The sequence below is a fragment of the Orussus abietinus genome, unplaced genomic scaffold (assembly GCF_000612105.2).
Source record: "Orussus abietinus isolate OABI.00-Male unplaced genomic scaffold, Oabi_2.0 scaffold5, whole genome shotgun sequence".
In the NCBI taxonomy this organism is placed as follows: domain Eukaryota; kingdom Metazoa; phylum Arthropoda; class Insecta; order Hymenoptera; family Orussidae; genus Orussus; species Orussus abietinus.
The window spans coordinates 849,824-866,700 of record NW_019394929.1 but is presented as its reverse complement, the minus strand read 5'-3'; the positions used below and the strand labels follow the sequence as shown (position 1 = coordinate 866,700).

At 45.8% G+C, this 16,877-nt stretch overlaps 1 protein-coding gene across 4 annotated transcripts in view; it reads left to right on the top strand.

The window, feature by feature from the left end:
• LOC105701271 (fasciclin-1) overlaps nucleotides 1–16,877 on the top strand; it is a 218,607-nt gene that overhangs the window by 118,078 nt on the left and 83,652 nt on the right. The gene's annotated exons all lie outside the window — the stretch shown is intronic.

The window sequence follows — 16,877 nt, the reverse complement described above, 5'->3', positions numbered from 1 at the left end:
GTCGAGATGTCTCCTTCCGTAAATTCGGCCAGCGAAATATCGCAGCCGGATATCTGGTTTATGCGATTCCCCGAAATGCCCCGAGAGCCGAGCATATTCGAAAATGTTTATCCTGCAAACAGGAAGGGACCATGGGGAGAGACGACGACTACTCTCGAGACTTTCGACGGATCGTCTCCTCAGAGATATCTCATGAAAAATCCGCGACCCTCCGTGGGTTGACACTGGCGGGCCAAAGGATCGCCGATAAATCTCGCGAAATTCCACCCTGGAAAGACCCACCCCAAATTGCCTTTCGAAATGCACCCTCCGCTCTCATCTTTGAATGGCCAGTACTTCGGAAAAGCGGGATTCTTTATTCTCCCCATAAGAAAAGGTCAGGTCTCATCTGAAAAATTGCAATCAGCAGTGCAAAAGTCAAAGGAAAATAATCTGGAGAAGCACATTTATTAATTTTTTTATTAGGTCCCCGCTTACGAGTCTTGCCTCTAGATTTAGATATACCACCATTTCGGCGGCACTGTAATGTAGGAAATTCCTAATATGTACCCGAGTAAATGAATGCACGCTGTGCCAGACGCCGTGTAGGATTCCTGAGCATCCGCCATACCTGACGGAATGCATTATCAGGTACGTCACACGACGCTACAACTAAATCAGCGCCGTCGTGGCTCACTGGCAATGCCTTCTGGCACATCGTCTGCATCCTGTGTTTTAGCTGTTAGTCGCTCCGACGCCGACGGGCCCGTGATAACGGGTGATAGTCATGGAGGGAACGACGTTCGTCATACCAGACTCTGATAGGAGGAACCCCTGACGGAATTAACCGTCTGACAATGGAGCAACAGGGAGTAACGCCAACCGTGGCGACAACGTCGTCGTTACACCTCGATTGATCGCCGGACGATTAAACATTTCGTAGGTCCTAATCGGCTTATACGGCCGTCGTCAACTCGTAATTGCACCAGCCCCATAAACGGCGCCTCCATGTTGAAATGCCTGACACACACTTCGGGGTGCGAATGTCGAAAGGCCTTTACGGTTCCGATAAATCAGGAAGGGTTGATGGCGCCGGTTACATTGAAAATTTCACCGTGATCCTGATTAAATTTGGAGAAACCAGGAAATCCCATGACGGATGGGCATGACGTCTGATGACGTTTTCGACGGCTGTTCCAACCTCGACTCGGTGAAAATTCAGGGGAGTGGTTTCTGGATTATAGAACTGACGTAAGGGTGATAAAGGGGTGACAGGATGTATGTTAGAACGATGACGTGAATACCCGACATTGAATTTCTGTTTTGGGGTTAAAATGCATTTCTTGGGGATTTTATGGTGCTCGATGTTGATGCTGGCGAGGGTGCCCCGAGCTCCGATTTCTCATGGCACGTGAACCAATATCTGTAGGCAGACTTCAAAGTGCGACACAACAAAGCTCAGTCGAGATGTAGACGAAGGGAGATTTCACAGTCGATGAGTTCGACTTATGAAACGGGGTGGCTGCAAATCCTTTCCATGATCCATATTTGACGCTTCAAAGGCAAAGTTCCTCGCGACATCTATGAATCCTCTTGTAAAATAATTGACAATAATTTACGCGGATCGTTACTCGCGTTGTCGTGAGAAAGATGAGGTCTTCGGGGTCGGTGTTCAAAATTTCATGTTTTCCATAGATTTATTCAATTTCGTACGGGAAATTAATTATAATAAAAAATCTCCCTCCTCACATAGGAAAGTTTCACACCCTTTTTTCCCCAGTTCACTAAAAATTTTCCTATGTCAGACCTCTCGGATACCATTTTCTCATAATCTTAAGAGAGAAGCTGGTGAAAGAGAAGAGGTCCATCACGTCCATCCAGGAAATCGAAACCCAATCCTCCTGGCCGAAAAGCCATCTTCAGGACCCTCCCTAGGGTGAATCTCTCGAATCTTGGAAACGTCCGGGCACATGCCTATCGACAGGACGAGAGTACGAAGAGGAGTGACGAGGACGAAGGAGAACCTGGGAGGTAAGGAGGCCAAAAAGGATGGTCGAAGCTCGAAGAGCGAGGGCAGAGCTTTCGAAGTCGCGTGGGATGCTTTCTGGATCCGGGGGAACGAGACAGCCTGTTTATCTCGGGTTTCAAAGGAGGCCCTGCTGAGAGAAAGGGAGAGAGAAAGGGGTAAGGGGGCGAAAGAGGCGGAAAAGAGGGAAAAGGAGACTCGCGTGCTGCCCCGTATAGGGAGCAGCCTGCCTACAGGAGTGTCGGGGACGAGAATCAAGCAACATTGGAAAAACGCGTAGGGGCCTTTGAAACGGCTGCCTCTGGAAAGAACAATCGTGGCTAAAGTACGTCGCCAAGGGGCACTCCGAGCCGCACGACAAAGCCACCATTGCAAATGAATGCCCACTGAATGCAAGGCACCAATCTCTGTTTCGTGCTTTACGCCCACCGCCAGGACGGGTGTCCTTAAAAGTCCTCCTCCGTTACCTTCCGTTACCTCTCGTTACCTCTCGTTACCTCCGTTACCTCCGTTACCTCCTCCCCTGTCCTCCCTACCTGTGCATTTATCCTGCCTCCCCATATCCAGTCTATGGGGCCACCCTCGACGCACGCACCCCCTTGAAGAGCATCGATCGGGATCCGATTTCGTCTACGCACGAAAAGCACCCCTTAGAGCTCCTTCTTCTTCCCCATAGTCCTGCTCTCTTCTCGCTTTTCTTCCCGGTAATTCGACGCTTTGAAGTTTCGCCTTGCCAAGCCATGTCTCCTCCTTTCGGAACTTGGAGACCCGCCACCCCTTGGTCATCGATATCGCGTCCGTCCTATCTCCAGGTTGAAGAGATGTAGAGGGTTCAAGGGGTTAAAAATGGGGCTGAAATTTATTACCTTTTTTTCCCTAGTTTGCTTATCCCTCTGAAAGGTAATAAGTGTCTTTAATTTCTTAATCCAAGGCAGCTTGATTTTTATCCGGCACTTAGAAATGAGTATCTATGAATTTGCAAGCTGCGGAAGAGGCGATATGTCCAGGCAATGGATATTAATGAATAAATTTCCGATGAATTACTGTTCTGCGGGTGGCAAGGAAATTAATTATCGATGCCCCTGAACCAATTTCTGTTTTTCGAGTACTGGGGTCGATTGCGACTAGTCATCTCGTGTTCATAAAATTTGGGGGCATTAATTGGATTTCAATTATGACCGGTTAAATTGACGAGGGGCTTGCTGAACCAGCTTTATCTTGGCGGGGCAACTTCTCCGATGACGGTGCACCGAGTGCATCTGCAGCGGGGGCGGAAGTTCGAAACGAAATGCAACTAATTCGGTACGGGAACCGGATGCCCGAGGCCTCGGCATGATCCATTTACTGTATTAGTCATGGCAGCAGTATGGTGGGCCTATGGCGATTCAGGACTAAACGACAACTGTCAAAAGCAATATCGTTCCAGGGCATTGTGCAGCTGACTTTCCCTCCAGCAATGTTATAAACTGTAAATAAAAAAAAAACGTAATAACTCAATATTTCATGAGTGGTTGTCAAACATTTTCTGCAATTTGTTGGAATATTAATATAAAATATAAAGGACCCCACTACAGACAATAACGCTGCTGGTAAAAATTAGTCGATTCGATTCATTCGATCGACTTCAGCATCCTAAAAGAACGACAAGAGTGTTTTATCTTCCTGGATTTCCATCATTAAGATAAAAGAATATTTTCTATTAAATTCGCGAGGTAACGTAGGATGGAAATTAATTCTTTATTTGCTCACTGATATGCTAACTATTCATTCCACTTTAAAAAGGTGAACTGAACTAGTGTACAATTGATAAAAAGAAATAAAATAAAATAAAATAAAATAAAAATTCCCATTCACGTATCGGTTTTTCGAGCGCTTTCCGGGCAACCTGAGGAACGCGTAATATTTTCAAACGTATTTCATTCCACCGCGCCCAGTTTTTTTCTCGTTAAATATTCGTGAGAGCATGCACGAATGTACGGGACCATATAAATTTCATTCGGGATTCAACTATTCAGCGGAGCTGGGGACGTTTTTAAAACGGAAAACGGGTGTTGCATAATTTCGAGAGGCTTTACCGCTGCCGGCGCAGGAATAACGATTAAACGGCTTGTTATTTCCTTTTGTAACTCTTTCGCTGCCTCGACGATTATTTTCGAGTAAATCACGCGAGATGCGTAATCGTAATCGATTTTATTCAGGCATATCCGAATCTTTGTCTTCTAGGACTTTAAATCCCTCCAAATTAACTCGGCACCGTACCGAGCAGAGTGCCACTGCCCGAGAATTCATTAACACACCGAACGGCCTTGATTATGACGTTAATTGGTCATCAATATTCGATAGCTACCATTAGGATAGTGGTTGCATCCGTAACTGCACCAGCCCCGATAATGCCATCGACATTCCTTTAAACAACGACGCTGCAATCCGCACGTTGTGCCCCATGGTCGAGATTCGTAGCCGCGAATTTCAAAATGCTTGTTTCGCATACTTCACTCTTCCCCGGAATAACTCGAGAACATTTTCCCTCTTTCCTCGAAGTGCAACTATTTATACCGCAATTTTATGAACGTACCAAGGTATTTCGTCGTTTAATCATAAAAGGCGGCAGCGAGGTGGCGATTCCGAAATGTTAATTAATTAAGAACGCAAGATTTACCGGAGAATTGTCAGGAATTTCCTCGGGTTAATTATTCCTGACTAAAATATTGTCGAGGCTGAATAATTATCTTCTTAACGGAGTGTTACATCCCCGCAAGAAATTAATTTCCTTTGGTGGAATTAAAATATTCCGTAAAATATTCCGGTAATAGGGAAGCGTTTCCTAAAATTGACGCCGGCGAATAAATTGTTTTTCTCCGTGTCCTTTCAATTTTTCTTAACTTTTAAATTTTACTTCATTTCAAGGGGGTACAGTAGCTCTCGAGATGCAACTAATTCGATATGGGAACCGGATGCCCGAGGCCTCGCCGTAATCCATTTACCGTATTAGTCATGGCAGAAGTATGGCGACCCATGACGATTTAGGACTAAACGACAACTGTCAAGAAGAAAATCGACCTAGGGCATCGTGCAGCTGTCTTTCTCTTTGCCACAGCACACACATGTCACTCTCTTAGTCCATTTATTTTCTTTGCTTACGTACTTAAAACCACCCACACATCAAATATACAAAAAGCCGTCCCCAACAGCTGATCGACCTCGACGAAGATCATACCCAGAAAATCATAATTAATAAATAGAATAATAGAATAGGCACTCTTATACAGTAGTTTTAACCAAGGAAGATGACTAAACTCGTTGAAAACGGTATTATAAAAATACTAGCTACATTTAGGAGACATGACATTTATTATTCCATGATTAACGATCTCGTCCTTTAGGGGCGACCAACCCTTTAAATGGCGCTCGGGAATTATTAATGCAGGGTGATTTTTTTCTTAATTTCCCGCCTCGCTTTGAAGTCCCGATCATTTATCACCGTTCGAAGGCCCCTCGATATAATTGTTTTATTGAACCCGCGGAGCTCCCCTTAATAATCTAGCTCAATAATACTCTGTCATATCTGTTTACTCTTGTTCCTCTCGCCGCCCTTGTTCTCGGACGTTAACAAATGATCCAGCTATCTGCCTATCTATCTTTCTGTACATCTCCTCTACTTTCCACCCCCTTCCCGAGGATAATGTTCCCATTGAATGCGAACTCGTGGTAGAACGTCCGCCGGTATAAATTATAATCAGATAGCAGCCCTCGGCACGGCGGCGGCACTCTTTTTGCAATTATTCCCCTAATTTCATTTAAATTGCACACCACCGGCGAAACTACCCTTGCCATCGTGGCCGTCGCTATATCCACCCTTTTCGGCAACCACCGGCGAAGAGAAGCTCGATGCTATTCAACCTCGATGAGATGCTTCCCTCGTTTACCTTTCCTATCCACGTACCCACCAGCTCTAGATTCAAAGACCCAATTTTCGTCGTTATCAGAACCCTGGTGAGTCTCGATGAGAAATTTTACAGCTCGCGTAAACCCTTTAACGCCGCCAAATCCGAATCCGCCGCGTCTCCGTATCTCGAATATTGTATTTGAAGATAATATTTTTCACGTATGTAACTAAACTGCTTATAACGTATAGCATCGTACTAAGAGACGTTTACTATTTATCTACTCGCCTTGGAAATTGAATTCTTTGCTGATGATAGAAGTATCACTTTAATAAATTCCACCGTTTTTTCAGAATATTTCTTCTCGTTGTAATCAGAGACACGGGTTTTATCGAGCCTCGATGTGATTAGGGTAAAATGAAATTTGTTGCAGGGAAAGGAGAGGGTTTTTTTTTCTTCGACGATTTCGAAGCCCCTCGTCCTATTTTTCTCTCGTGTAGGCCCTGGGGAATCCACTTTCCGAAAATCGAAGAACTGCCGAAGTGTGCGCAAGTGTGGCGGGGTATCGACTCCCCTCCCGTCGACGTCGTCGATCTTGAAGACGTCGACGGCGTCGCGAAAAGGATCGCAGCATCCGTGGACCCGGCGGGCCCGGAAGAGACCGACATTTTACAGATAATTCACAATACCCGACGAATCTCGAGCATCTTGATACCAGCCAGAAGTGGTCTTCGGAATGGCCCTTTTAGAATTCAGAACGTTCCCCTCGATGCCTCCAGGAGGCTCTTCGGCAGGGATGCGCCCTTTGCAGCATCCCTTCCCAAGGGCTGAAATATTAGACATCTGAGTAAAAGTCCTCCTTAGGCGTGCATGCCAAACATCATTATCAAAATTTAAAATCCCAGAAAATAAGATCATTCATTAACATCAGCGTAAAATAAAACTGAAGTAGACGAAAGGACGTACAAAATTGAAACAATCCTTTCGCACCGATAATTCATTTTACCCGCGGTAGCTGATGTTCTCCAAAATGGGGAATCTCTTAGCACTCAGTTTCTTTCGTTCTTTTGTTTTTTTATTTTATTCAATGTAGAAGCTACTCTGCGGTATCATTGCTTGGTTCCCTTGATACGCCTTTTTGGCTGGAATGGCTACCATAGAGAAAAACAAGGAACCGCTTCGCTTGCACTCGAGGACTAAAAGGGTCCAACCATATTTCTCCTCGAATGCATACATACACCAACGCGATTGCGCCAGAGACTTGTACTCGGATTTGCAGAAGTGTTCGTAAAAGTATAGAGCTATTTCATAAACGTGGAATAGTTCGCAGCCGAGACGTCACTTCGGAACTCGAAGAAATCTGGTTTTACGAGAGCGAATTTTTACGGGGTACGGTATTTCTCCAGTTCCGCCGAGAGTTCGGTTCGCGACTCCTCTGTTTTCCTTATTCCCCCGAGAACACGACATGTAAACAGTTAAGGAAAAAAGGGAAACAAGAGAGATGGAAAAAGGAATACCTCCGACCGAAGGCTGGAGGATTGGTTCGGCTTGAATTATGCATCTGCGGGTGCTTGCCCGCCTCTTCCCATTAAAATAGAAATCTCTCGGTAATTCGTTGTTTCAATGAAGCTTCTCTTACTTCTTCTTTTTTTTTTTTCGGCGATTCGTCTTCCCCTTTATTCGCAGGAGTCAAATTGGCTTAGCATTCCGCGTTTCCCGGAGGAAACGAGGTGGAAGCCCTCGGAGGTGAGGCCGCGACGCTTCCGGCGAAGACCACGAAGGTGGCCTAAGGGTGAAACCTCTAACGAGGGTGTAATTCGGTTTATCGAGGAGCCATTGCTTCGTCGGTGGTTCCATTAAGTAGACTTCGACCTCCGTACCGACATTACCGATTGTTTTCCCAGGAGGATCGATTAATGTGGGAAATTCTTCTCTCCTTTCTCCTCATATTCCTCCGCCCTGATGGGCCTCCCAAGTCTTGCTCGGAAATGGATAAGAGAGGCTAAATATGGAAACTAAGACTTTAAACAATTTTCCAGCGTTCAATTCCAGACTTTAAACAAATTTTCTGTTTGTTCTTGATTTTTCTTTATCAATTGCCACGCAAGGTCTAAAAGTTAAGGTGTCATTTATCTCCCGCTTTATTTATACTCTTTCGACTGGTTCACGCTCAAATGATATAAGTTCGAAAATATATATCTTAGACAGTAATAATTTACATATAATTAAAGTAACCTGTCGTTTAAGGACTAGTATCACGAACTAGATTTGTTGGGTCGATGAAACCGTCTTTTCGTTAAAATAGCTGGCAGCCTAAATTTGTATTGATTAAACAACTAAATGCCTGCTCCAGTTCCAGTAGTTCAGCAGTTAGCTCCATAATTCCCGAAGTCCATATTCCTCCGACTGTAATTCCGCAAACCTGTAGTACGTGTGCAAAGATCATTACGCGAATGGCCTAATTTGCCCGGAATACTAGAAACCATGTGCAATTTATTAACCGGCGTCGTTGATATGTGGATCCGGGTGTTATCATTGTACGAGTTCGCTCGGTCAATTGTTTAGATAATTGATTATCTCGCCCAATTTAACATATTTCGGGCAGTTTAACGCGTTTTGCGTAATACGCGTTATCTACATTGCAAATCATCGATTTGTTATCCCCATTTCGGGGACACGAGTTGCAATTATATTACCGTATCACCCAGAAGCGATTGCTTATCACCCGCCGAATGCGCAATATTTCCTAATTGAAGATGGCAGGAAAGAAAATATAAAAAAATTTATTCAAGCTAAAATCTCTCAGTAATCTGGCGAAAATCCGATCTACTCCTTTGGATGTCTAACGAGCTTCGACATCGCTCTAGGTTGACGGAAGTCGAGGCGTAGGCGACACCGGAAGTGGCTGCTTATGCGAAATATTAAAAGATCGTCGGCTCCCATTCATCTCTCGCTTTACGAGGCTAATGGGGGTGCCCATCTCCAATTTCCATTGGGATCATGTCATGGCTCCAGCTTTCCTCATGGAGGCTGCGTTTTGTATGTTAATGCGAGGTGCGCTTGACGGCTTTGAAAACGAATTCAAATTTCGCGGTCTCGCCGCGTAGGGTATACACCAGAAGGAACCACCTCTGTAAAAAAAATCTGTATAAAATAAGGTATTAAAAAATAATCGCGAGGGTGGTTTCAAACGGAAGAAAAGACCCAGTCAAAAGGAAAATCTTACCCTTTAATTATATAATTTACGTTCGTTTGTTTAATTTTCCTGAACGCACAAGGAGGTAACGAGCCACGATCAGTAAACCTAAACGATCAGTTTCGACGTCAGCGTTTGGATTAATTTCCATCGGCGTCCAGAGAAGTCCTGCCCCAGGATTCCGGGGTGAAAAATTCTCGATCGATCCGTCATCCCTGCCAAAAAAGTGAAACGAAAACCCAGCACCCCCATAGCCCAGACCATTCGTCAAACGTCCGAGCGCGGCTCGCGGCGCTAATTCGGCATTTCACTTTCAAACCAGAGAATCCCTCGTTACAGTTCCTTTATCGCGCAAAGCGCCCCGGCGCCGAGCGAATTAATAAAACATGCCGGGGGCGGGATTTAAATAAATGAATTAAACATGCCAGTGACATTAAGCGGAATTAAGTTGGCGCATCGAGGCGAGGGAGGCGCCTTATCAGGGAGGGGCGCGATACGAAGAGTTCCTCAGGGGGTCTCTTGGGCCCGAAGGAGCCACCTCGTCTGGAGACATGGACCAAGGGAATGACCGCTAACATCGTTATCCCGAAGGAGATCCTGGGGACGTCCCGGGAAGGCCGCTTCTCGCCTCCCACCACCCCCTCGTGTCTCATCCTGGGGGACGCCCTGGACAAGGGACCAAGAGGAGCCGCGAAAGCCACCCTGAAGACGCTTACGATTTCCCCCGACCTCGTAAACCGCGTCCGGGACTCGCCGCGAGATAATCTAATGGTTGGTCCATGGGGGAGAAGTGCCCTGGGCTCTTCTTCCACCGGCCCCGTTATGCCGCCTCCGGATGCTGGAATTGCTGGACATCTCCGGGATTCTCGAGGTACCCGACCGAGCTGAGGTTGCCTTTAAGCAGTCTTACGACCTGGTCCCTTAGTGTCCCTTGGTCGCACCTCGGTCGCTCTTGAGGATACCTTAAAGACTACACGAAACCGGGAATTAAGCGGGAATTAATATCAACTTCGGATATCAGAAAATTACGGTTGCTGGTATTGCTAGACATTTCCGGAATTCTCGCGGTGCACAACCAAGCTGAAGTTGCCTTTAAGCAGTCTTACGACCTGGTCCCTTAGTGCCCCTTGGTTGCACCTCGGGGCTCTTGGCGATACTCTCGAAACTACAAGATATACTTGACATTAAGCGGGAATTAATATCTTCGGCGAGCATCAGAAAATCCCGGAAGGCATTCGTCCGGGTTTTCAAGGAATCCAATAAAGACACCTCGTAAATCAACTCGGCGTTGTTCCTGAATTTCCTAGTTTCCCTCGGCGCTCCTCCGTAACTTTGATCGAGAGTGGGGCTCCTCGCGGAACGTCATTCGTCTTCCATCTGCTTTTGAACCAATTAAAACTTCCGCGAGTCTGATTTATTGAACGACTCCAATTGCGAGCCACTTCTAGTCGGGAAAACGCGACGCTCGAGTCGCAAAGTCGCATCCGACTTGACGCGATCTCGCAGCTTCAGGGTCTTCTTCGAGTTCTCGCCGAGCTACCTTTACCTGTTAGAAACTTGCCCAGTTACTACTCCCTCGAACGCGTTTTTCGATCGACTGCACCTGTATAAAATTTATCTACGAACCTTATCCGCGTGAATACCTGAGAAAAAATCTGTCATGCTGAATTGCTGTCCAATGGACCAGATTTGCGTTTCTTAATTTTTTTCAAGTACCCTATGATAAGATTAAGGAAAAAATAGGTCCCACTCGGGTTTTGAAGTCAGAACATGCATGTTGAGTATATGTGAGGTCATCTGAATATGTGTCATCGAGAGTGTCAATCCTGGCCTCTCCTTTTCTCGGGACTGGGTGGACGGTAAATGGTACCGTCGATCCATCGACTGGGTTTGCCTGTAAGTCAAAACTGGGTCGACCGATTTACCGTCCTAGTGTTGGTACGGCTGCATTGTTTCCCCCAACTGGGGGAATCGTCGTTACTGCAATTACCGACGGCTCTACCCTGGGTCGGGTCGACGTTCGCCGACAGCGCGGAAATGTCGGAACGACGGCGACCGACGTCATCCTCCTGGCGGACCTATTTGTCCGTGATTATCGACATTCATAATTAATATTAACGGAGAGAAATCCGTATTTCGAATGAGGAGATAATTGTTTACAACTTGTAGAAATGTACTTTTTCATCAGTTCGTCCATATTTATCCTAAGTGCCTTCATTTCTTCATCCGTGGCACTTAATCTGCATTTCGCATCAAGGATTAGGACCTCGAATTTCCATTATTTTTCTTCCGTTTACGCTGCTAAACCCGATCGGCTGTTTAATGCCGAGTTTCTCCGAGAAAGTCCTTCTTAGAGGTAGGTCGGCTCCTTCGGAAATCATGAGAAATGATTTTTCACGGACATCGAGGAAGCATTTCCTGAAATTGAGTCCGGCGAGAAGATTGCTGGAGGAGGAGAGGAGGAAAGGAGCCCCGAGGGAAAATCTAAAAGTCTTTGCCCTCACATCCTGTGGACGCTTCATAGTATGTTTGGAGGAATCCTTGAGAGTATCTCAAATTTCCATATCTGACTCGTTCAGTCACTCAACTAAATCAACAAGGACCATCCATCCATCTCCGCCCCTTCGTTCCTTCCCATTCTATCCCACTTTCCACACACTGATCCATTACCGGTAAAGGACGAGGCTTCCCGCGCGACTCCGTGATCCTTCGAATCCTTGATTTATTGCACGGGACAGATAAGAGAACAGCTCCCGCAGGAAGATACCGTGATCAGCATCCTGTCACATTCTGATTTTTCCCGCAGCCCGGGTCTCTGACTTTCATCAATTTCATTTTACTCCTAATGATTTTCCCCAAAGTATGTCCTGTTTAAATGACACCGTATCTAACTCGAGGACTTGAGAATCCCCCCCATGAATTCGAGATCCTTGATCATGTTCCATGAGCTTGAAATTCGGTATATCCTGCCTTTTAAACGCACCCTTTACCCACGTAACACGTTTAAATTGCAATAAAGGATGCCGACATAAATATTAACATAGTACGCGCAGTGCTGTTGGTGTTTCTCTTCCCATGTTTACCCCGTGCGAAATTAATTTCTGCGAGGTCATTAATTGCCCCCGGATTGTCCATTTAATTTTTTAATTCCCACGAGAAACGCAGTAGCTGAGGTGTGTATTAAAAAAGCCTTCGGTTTATCGGCGAACCGTAGAAAATAAACATATTTTCTTTTCTTGGATCCCAGTGGAGAGTAAAATTGCAAAATTGTTCAAGGGGTGTGGGCGAAATCTTCGGTTTCCTTTTCCCTCCACGTTTATTCCCAGTTATCCATTTCTTTACCCTCCGCGCGGACCTTGTCTCCGTTTCTTTTCCCATAAAAATTTGTAGGACATAAAAGTAACATTAGTTGATTTATATCGAGGCGTGGTATCTCCCATTCTCTCCATCTCATCCTTCCCATCGTGGGGGTGGAAAAAGCGGGGAAACCGCTCGAGTAGGGAATACAGTCGGTTGGAAAAGTCGGACATTTCGCGGTTGGAAGTCACATTTACAGGGCAGGGAACTGGACCGAAATAAAAACAGCGAAAAGTTAGCCGGATAGAGATTATGGCAGATTCCTGCACAACGGGCCGAGGTCCACCCTGCAACAACCATGGCGGGCTATCAACTCTGATTTGCATCACCGCGAGTGTTCGTTTCGAGGAAAAAAATGAGCACATCGCAGGGGTTGAAAATATCTCCACTCGGATTTACCGAGTCGCAGTTTCCTAATCAAGATGTATAGGGACGAGTGAAATATCCCGCGATTCATCCCGTACAGAGTAACATTTATTTATCACTGTAAGGAAAATCCAAACACGACTCTTGAGATGTCCATTACCGAACACGTCGAGCGCTTCGCTAGAAGAACCCAATTTACTCTGATAATTTAATTCTTATTAATTTAAGGGAACCTTATCTGCCGATAATTAACATTATCTACAAGCCAGACGACTTTCCTAGGAAGTAGAAAAATTCAGGAGGCCGAAATGGGGGTTTCTCCATTTTTTCCCCCGTTTTTCCCTCGAAGCCCCAGAGTTCCTTCAAGTACGCAGAATTAGCCAGTCAGCCGTAAAGAGGACTTGCGGATGCATTAAAAAATTCTTCTCGCACCCCCAACCCCAGTATCACATTGTGTCCTGAACAAAACAGCGACTTTATATCTTGCGGCAGCTTTCCGCGATTTCGATCCACCTCGACATGTCGTTCGAAGACTCACCCGTTAATCAAAGTTAATTAATTAAGCCATAAGAAGGGCCTGCAAAGGTGCATTAAAAAAGTCACTTTGCATCCCTAGGAAAATGGTGGGTTTTATTCCGCGTCCAAAAAACCGTCGACGTTACGTCGTGCAGCGGTTTCTCCGCAATTCGTCGGAGTTCGGTGCCGGCGACGTGTCGTTTACGGCGAGGGCGTCGCGACGCCTACGAGCCGTCGATGTGCCGCGTTAGCGTACTCGGCGATGGAGCACTCCATTGTCAATTGGGCTCGTACGTTTATAACATTTCCGAGGAAAGGATATCCCGCGAAGTAGAGGCGTCGCCTTTCCATACGCGAGTCGGACGCCGGCGTCCCGGAAGGACGCAGGGCGTTGATCCGCCATCGGATAGGCGTGTCACGTCGAGCCTGTCGGAAATGTCGGAAGGGTATATCGGGAATATTTACCAGAAATGTGTCACCCAAGAGGAGCGGCCCCCGCCTTTGCACGAACTGGACCCGAGGGATGCTGGTGCATCTCTTACCTCCCATCGCGTTTTCGGGAAACTCTGGCTCTCGGAGCCTCGAAGCCACCTTGCATCGGGAAATAAATCGAGACGCCCTGCTCATAAAAAATAATTTACATTTAGAAATTACCTTAATTACGGGCACTTATCCCGCGGATGAGAAATTTAGACCGACGGATTTTTTTTATTTCCCTCGCCACAGAAAAACAGCATTTCCGTGGGTGGAAAAATGAGATAACTTACCACGTGGACAAGAAATCTTGAGTGACGATTTTCCTTCTTTTGCCATTACTAGCCATGGAAAGAGGCTGAGCTTGGATATAAGAGAGAGGATGAGAACTTATCCCGTGGGAAAAAACATTGAACGATTAATTTTTTTTCCTTTATCCATAATGGCCATTCAGAGAGGATGGGCGTGTATGGCGATTTTTTCTTTTTTCGCTCGTGTCTTTTTGGGCCTGCGGGGACGTTCAGTGACGCGGGATATCCTGGAATATCCTGGATAAATGACGTGGAAATTGGGAAAAATATATACTTTATGCGGCATGGACGCGGAAATTATAATTAGAAATAAGGATTCCCTGAATATGGAGAGATGGACTCGCTTCTGCACCCATGATTTGCATGGCACTCTGATGTCGAGTTGATCGAAATAGATATTTAGCGCATGCAGACGACTCCATGTAAACCCCTTGTGAATTTAACGCGGGATTATATTGCAGTAATTACACCCTCGAAATTGCGCGGTCGCGATGTGTAACATTTAGGGGCGCTTTACAAACGTTTTCGAGTGATCCAATTCGCAAACGGAGCACACCTGTCAGAAGAACAATCTACCGCAATTCGTCTCTAAGCGATCCCTATTACAAGCTCGGTTGTAATAGTTGACGTTCAATTAATTAATTGGATCACGGGGAAACGCGTGCTGTGACAGAAAGAGCAATGGGAAATTCTAGGCCACCTCGATTTCCCCATTGCCCGGCTGTATAAAGAATAGCGCCTTCCGATTTTCCCGTAACTTTTTCCCATTCTTAATTTTATGTCACGGTGTAAGGATCGGTGTTCGAGGCTGTTGTAAACGGCTGAAATTCCAGAGGCATTTAATTTACCCCCTGTGATTTATTGCAACCCCGCGGAGGCCATAATTTCCGGTTTATGCCACGTTAATTATGCCCTTGGAGATAAACTTACAAAAAATCCGCAAAAGCCGTCTACGAGAAAAAGAGAATGCGAGGGAGAGACAGGCCTTATTGAATAGTTCCCCGCGAGGAACATTTATTAAACAAATTACATGGGAAAATTGAAATGAAGATAATTGTCATAGATTAATGGAATTATGATCCTGAGAATTATTTTACGAATTAGGCGTTCAACGTTACTCCGGGTACCTCGGCATCGAAGGGAGAAGATGTACTTGCTTTCAATTACTTTATTAATAACCACGAGATTTTTTATCGAATTGTTGGTACGCGTTTGCAGCTCTCTTAGGGCGAAAATTTGGCTGATGGGGAATGATCGGTTCAAAGTATCCGAAATCGATAAGAGTCTCGAATTTCGAAAAAGTTAGTCCATTGTTCTCGGAGTTCTCGCTCTTCTTCTCGCCCGCTCCCGGTCTAGGGAAGGGTTCATTGTTCTTTGCCTCCTTTTCCTTCCGTCTCGTCGAACTTGGCATTAATTGCCCGGAGTCACGGCAAGTCTCCATTAGACAGTGCACGACTAAACGCCGGAGGGAAGTGGACGACAAAGCTCTCGACGAGGAGCTCTAGAGAACACGGCTTCCATTATTTTGCGGATCACCCACCTGCGGGCCATCGCACCCCTCGACTGCGACATTCTCATATCGAAACTCCTGAACGGGGTGCAATGTCAACAATTTCTGACTCCGACATTGAATAGTCGCCCTGAGAAGAAGCCAACGATAAGGCGTCGCAGAATCTTCAAATATGAATTTTTATTAATTTAAAATATAAGGATAAGATAATAATAATTTTCTTTTTTTTTTTTATTTAAGACGAGGAGTTCGAGGAAACACGACTTTCATTATTTTCGCGGATTCTCATATGGCGACATTCTCATATCGAAACTCCTCAACAGGATGCAACGTCAACAATTTCTGACTGATAAAAAAGCGAACGGTGAAACGTCACAGAATCTTCAAATATTAACTTTTCAATACGATATGATGAAGATATAAAGACGAGATTTTTCCTCGATTTAAAACGTATTTTATTGGGTACATCAGATGAAATCGTAGGATTTTCTTGACCCTCCCGCCATTTTACGCAGGGACCCATTTTAAGGGAGAAAGGAATCCAAGATCCCAGGATTTAATATACGACTTTTTTATACAATTCTCGTTTAATTCGGGATTTGTCATGACGAGCGAAGCCATCGTAGCTATCGGAATTGCGGCCCAGAATTTGATACGCTTTGAGCGGTGGTCCATTGTTCTCCACCACATAGGGGACGTGCGGCGATTCCGCCAGGACGATTCGTCTTCCCTTGACGGGGGTCCTGAATATTTCTGCCAGCGAATAGTGTCACGATCCACCTCCGTTCTTTTCTGGACATGTTCCCTGGATTCCCTCCTTCGTCTCCGTCCTGTGTCTGGATGCTGCACCTGATGCACTCCGTATTGCATCGCCGGCCGCTTTTTCAATTTCTTTTTTTTTTTTTCCAATTCCGATTCAATCGAGTGGGCGCTCATGACCCACCCGAAGGGGTTTCCGAGGTGCCCATTAATGCCGGGTATTTTTCCCGAGTACTTTTTCCGGCCATCAGCCGGTAGGTGGCGTTGTCATTTTCATGGGTGCGCTCGTTATACGCATTACGCTTCCCGGCGGCGCGGCTTTGTATCCGCAGATAGGTAACTACGCTCGTAAACTCGTTGTTTTGAAAATCACTGCCGGATTTCCCAGGAATATCGGCAGCTCGTGCTTTCAGAGCTTTACGAGCTCCTCCGGCACGTTCGCGTTCATTCCCTCGTCCATTTGGCACCTTCTCCCTCTCTTTCTCGCCGGCCTGGAAGC